The following is a 5,990-nucleotide window of genomic DNA, read 5'->3' as shown; positions in this document are numbered from 1 at the left end:
AGCTGCAGAGGCCTCTGCATCACCAGGGGGCACTCAAAGTCCAGTGCAAGAACAAGAGGAGAAGGAGTCCTAAGTCTCTTCTAGATAGTTTTGTTTAGTAAGCCAACTCAATTTAACTGCATTGAGGTGGGAATTTAGTACAAAGAGCAAAGATTCATATTCATGAAATATAGAGGTTAATTTTCAATATTTTCAATCTACAACACTTTCTGTGTTACAGTGAAGGTTATTATTGTTGGTATAATCCTGAGAATTGTTTTACTTGAGAAAAATCATTTCTTGTCAATAGATGGGCTATGACAAGTAAAAGAGGTTCCTGAACTCTGCCAAGGGCTTGGCAAACACTTTACCAGCATGATCAATACAGTCAATAATGACTGCCTTGTTTATACTTCAACAAAAATTTATACTTCTATTCAGGGTCTCAACAGAGGCTCTACTACCTTCCTAAACAACTATCCAGATAGGGGGCAATGTTTCTGGGCTTGACTTTTCCTTCCAACTGCAAGTTCATCAAAGCTTTTGTCAAATAGCTGCATGTTCCTGTATTTCCCGGGGGCTGGCTGGGGTGTGTTTTAAAATGAAGTAATGCCATCATGTTTTTCCACTTCCTTTAGCCCATGGCCAACTTTTTCAGATTCATGAAATGCTTCTGTCAGCAAGTTGTCTAGATATACTTTGTCTTGAAATTCTAGCTCAGGGTTGTAACCAGTGCAATGGTTACAACCATTACTTACTCCATGAAGATTTGTCTGTACTTTGACTGTTTAAAATTTTCCAAAATATCTTCAGCAAGGAGAGAGAAGTTCATCTCATATGTGGTCATATTTGGGAGTGTTGGTTGCTGTGATAAATGCTTTCCAGATACAGTGAAAGCATTGGACACACACGTCAGCATCTGCCACACTCAGTCATAGAATCCAGCAGGAGTTCTATTCAAAAGCCAATTGATCTTACATCAGTTCAGCCAACATTTTCCATTCTGTTAAGCTAGAGGATATCCAACAGAAGCTGGTTAACTTCAGTAGTGACAGCTAAAATAACTCTATGGCTTCTGTTCTCTGTCACAGATCTTACATTCCATTGCATGGATGATCAACCCAAATTGCATTTAATTCAGCATACTATTGAATATCAATATGGATGACCAGTTCTGGCTGGATGACCACTTCCCTAATAATAGGTATTATTACACTTACAATAGATAGTACTTAATCCCTCTTGAAAATAAAGAATTAGAGATAACGTCTTCATGTCCAAAGACACCCAGAAGTACCTTTTTGCCCTGCAATAATACATTTGTTAAGGGATGGAGCCAGGCTGCCCACTACATTGTTTAAAAGAATTGCTGTTTGGTACATGACTATCCAAAGCTTTTTGGTGCCAGGTCTTCTATATACTATCTGAATGTGAGCAGAAATGGTGCATTCCTTTGTGATGAAATTGGTGTCTTCTCTTTTGAGCAATTTATACAGAAGTATGGTTTTGCTGGTCAGACACCTGCAGTTGTTCATTTTTTGAATAATTTTGTAAGTGGGTTTCCCTTTTACATTTAGTAGTGGTGATATCTTGCTGTTCTTCTACTTTGGGATCATTGGGGGTTCTGATTTGTCTTTTGACTTTTGAATGTATATGAGGTTCTAGATGCTTTAAACTCTTAAATGCTGAAAGTTTGTCCATATCACTGATTCTTATGAAGGTCAAGTAATATCTGGATCAAATATCCAGATATTATTGTCTATAGACAATGAACATAAACTTTGACTACTGCAACCATTCCTTTTTTAAAGGCTGACAGCATTTCTAATATGGGGTTGAAAAGGCAACCTCTTATATTGACTTCCTAAATGAGAAGAAGGAAAAGTAGATGACCATATATTTTCCAAGATTGCTAATGAACTCTAGGGCATTATTTATATCATGCATTCGCAGTAAAACATCTTGAGACACATAGAAATCACTTAGGTCAAAGTTAATGGAATAACAAATCACAGTCCTTCATAGAATGCAATAAATCTCATATATATTGAGGCTGCCAATGGGCCTTTCTGGTCTTCTGGAAAGTTCTAAAATTTCATTGATACGTAGGTGGAAATAAGCTTTCGTGTGCTCATACCATATTTAATACGGTGTACCTGTTAAGGAAATTGAGTTTGAATAACAACTGTGTTGAGTAAAACTTGAAAGGGTTGGCTTTCTGCTACAAATTCTACATGAATTACAAAATCATTTTTCATTTGGTCCTAATTGGAAAACCTCACATTAATGGCTAACATTGTAATGGTTTTGTAGTCGGGCATATTGGCGGACCAGATCAGTATCTTTGGGACACATTAATTCATTGGCCAAGAGTTTTGCAATGATATAAAATTCTTGTTACCAGAGAAAGTGTTTTCCATCATTGTCACATTTACTAGGAAATCATATTTGACTTTGTAGGTTTCATTTTTCATATTTTACAAAGACAGGTGACACATAATAATACTTTTTTTTTTACCATTGCCACAGGTCTTTATTTCTTTTTTTTTTCTTTATTTTTCTAATATTACACCTCCATCATCATGAGACGTTCATTGCATTTGGTGAAAACATCTCTGAGCACCGCTGCAACTCATGGTCATTGGTCTAGATCCTAGCCCACACTCTCCCACATTCCACCCAGTGGGCTGTGGGAGGACATACAATGTCTGGTATTTCTCGCTGCAGCACCACCTTTAGTACTACAGGATATCCTTCTGTGGTCTGATAAATTACTGGAGTCAGAAGTTGCTGATATACCTCTATTGTCTAAGATTATGTCTAAAACTCCATCAATCATCATGAAAAGAAAAAACATGAGAAATTTGCATACATTGCCAACAAACAACTTAATTTCAGCTGTTTTGTAGTAGCATCTGTTGGGATCTTCCAATGATGTGCTATAACCAGCTCTCAAGAACCACTTAAATTCATATTTTTCTTTTAAATTTCTAATCTCTTTATCAAATGTCTGCATAAACAGAGCTGTATCATCTAGGACAAATGCAGGATAACTGATGTAGAGGAGCAGGACAGCATCAGTGTTGTTAGACATTGATTCTCTGGGTAAAGTGTATAGAATTTCTGTACATCTGAGTTCATTCTCATTAATAAGTGAAAATATAATATGTAAAATGTCAAAGAACTATCTACATATTCATCTCCCTCATTTCTTTTCTAGACGTACCCAAGGCTCATCATAGCACTTTTCAGGATTAAGCATTTAAAACTTTTAAGAGCTGCTAGAAAATCGAGATGTTTAAATTTATCTGTTCCAGGAATATGCCCCACTACAAAACCAGTATAATGTTAGCCATTAACATGAGGTTTTCCAATTAGGACCCAATGAAAAATGATTTTGTAATTCATGTAGAACTTGTAGCAGAAAGCCAACAACTTCAAGTCTTTCTCAACACAGATGTTATTCAAACTCAATTTAACTTAAGTCTAATCCCTAGAGTAATATTCAGCACCATAAGATAAATAACTTTGAAGCATATTCTAAAAGTGTCTGGACTATAATTTACATCTCTACTACATTTTTTCATAAACTTAAATCACCAAATATTGACTGAATCAGGGGATCTTTTCGGTGAGCATTCTCAGATCTTAGGGTGCCCATATATGTACTCTCTGAAAACAGCATCGTGATTGGAGAAATATCAGAATGGGTCTAGCCTCTAAGGGGTGTTCAGGACACGGGACACAAGCAGAGGGAAACTAGGGAAGGACTTCCTGTCAGGGTCTGAGGCTTCCACCTGCCTCATGATACAGCCATCCAGGGTAATCATTCTTTTTTAAATTATTTTTTAGGTTTAATTTTATTTTTCCCTCTGCCCCTTTCCCCCTCCCCCACCTCACTGTTTTTGCTATCTGTGTCCATTGGCTGTGTGATCTTCTGTATCTATTTCTTTCTTTGTAGTCTGTTCTTGTCTTTCTTCTCTAGGATTTCCCAGGATTCAATCCTGGGAACCTCTAATGTGGAAAGAGTTTCTCTGTCAATTGCTTTATCTCATTTCCTGGTTTCTGCTGCACTTCACCTTGACACTCTACTTCATCTCTCTTCCGTAACATCATCATCTTGCTGCATGACTCACTTATGCAGGCAATGGATCACCATGGGGACACTCATGTGGGTACTTGGCTCACCAGACAGGCACATGGCTTACCATGCTGGCACTTGCATAGGGACTTGGCTCACCATGTGGACACTGGCTCAACATGTGGGCACTCATGTGGGAACTCATCTCACCATGTGGGCACTCGTGTGGGCAATTGACTCATCATACGGGCACTTGGCTCACCATGCAAGCACTCATGTGGGCACTCAACTCAACACATGGGCACTTAGTTTATCACATGGGCACTGGTCACCACAAGGCACACTTTCTCTTCTTATTTTTCACCAGGATGCCCCAGGGATTTAACCGAAGAAGCCCTTATCACATGAATCACATCTGCTTCCCTCTTTTTGCTACTTCTATGATATCGTCATATGTTTGGCTTTATGGAGAAAAGAATATCTTTGCTACACAAACTCGCAAGGTAGATTCACACGCTTTCCCTTAGAAGACTGGTTTGGAAAAAGTCTCAACTATGCAGCAGTAAGAGTTACATAACATTCCAAGGATATTTTTCCATTACATTTTCCCTACTAACATATCAATCACAGTAAGTGAACATATCAGGATATCAACAACATGTCAATTACAACAATGAAAACTAAATTGTTTTAAATTGCTGTCCTTGAGTTTACAACACACATTTTTAATTAGTTTGAGTTACCTTCACCTAATACTATCCCACTTTATGTCTACTGCAGTTAATGTATAAGAAAATATTTTCAATGCTTTCCTTCTCTCCCTTGCAAGATTACTGTCATTCATTTCACATAACTGCATGCTATAATCAGTGAATTGTTATTGTCACTGCTTTACAAAATTAACTGTTAAAACATTTAAGAATATGAAAAATATAATATTTTATTTCAACTTCATTATCCCAACACTAATGCTCTTTCATAAAGAAAATGAAATTTTCAGACTATACATTTTACTTTCTACCTAACAAACTCTTACACATATCTTTTAGGACCTGCCAGATAGCAATAGAATCTTTTTTTTAAAGGAAAATATTTATCCTTCATATTTAAAGTGTTCTTTCTTTGAATAAAGATTTTTAATGTATAGTGTTTGAATTTTAACACATATTGCAAGTAACTATATCTTTTTGCTAAAATTTTCCTTTATTTTTATAGAAGATCTAGATTATGTATATATTACATTGAAAGTACAGTAGATTCCTACATACCCCATCTCCTCCCTCTCCCATGATTTCCCCGGTTTAACGACATCTTTCATTAGTGTGATGCATTTGATACAATTGAAGAAGAAATGTTGAAGCATTGCTTCTGCCCATGGTTAGTTTATTTATGTTTTACACTTTCAACTGCACAATTTTATAGGTTTTGACAAAACAGATAATGGCATGTATCTATCTCTGCAATATCATGCAGAAAAATTCCAATATTCCCTGAGACCCCATGCTACACCTATTCCTACCTCTCCCCACCCACAGAACCTCTGTCAACTGTCTTTATAGCAATATTAAAAAGTTCTTCCATTACTAGAATACTAATGAACCTACTTTGGTCAATAGTTGCATTCCATCCTTGTTTGTTCATTTCTCAGTCTTGAGAATTGAGAATGGTGATGCCCATTGTGCTACAACTGAGAGAGGGCATAGATTCCACCGCTTCACTGACCCCGCGTGCGGGGGGCGTGCTTCGGCGCGTGCGGCCACTGTGGCTCATTGGAGCAACTGGCCACGTCGGTAAAGGACAAGGCGGTTGTCTCCCTCTAGGGGACGCCACAGCAGCCCCAGCGCGGCTTCAGCAACGCGGTGGTGCAGATCCGGGGGCTGCATAGCGTCCATGACTACGCGGCCTACAATGGGCTGGACGACCGCGAGCT

The 5,990-nt window shown here is 37.9% G+C and overlaps 1 pseudogene; it reads right to left on the bottom strand.

Moving 5' to 3' along the window:
* Positions 1-1,195: 1,195 nt before the first annotated feature.
* LOC101432621 (phosphorylase b kinase regulatory subunit beta pseudogene) lies at positions 1,196-4,098 on the bottom strand (annotated as a pseudogene).
* Between the last annotated feature and the right edge of the window lie 1,892 nt (positions 4,099-5,990).

The sequence above is a fragment of the Dasypus novemcinctus genome, chromosome 19, assembly GCF_030445035.2.
Source record: "Dasypus novemcinctus isolate mDasNov1 chromosome 19, mDasNov1.1.hap2, whole genome shotgun sequence".
Classification (NCBI taxonomy): Eukaryota; Metazoa; Chordata; class Mammalia; order Cingulata; family Dasypodidae; genus Dasypus; species Dasypus novemcinctus.
The sequence above is the reverse complement of the archived record's forward strand: the minus strand, read 5'-3'. Positions and strand labels throughout refer to the sequence as shown.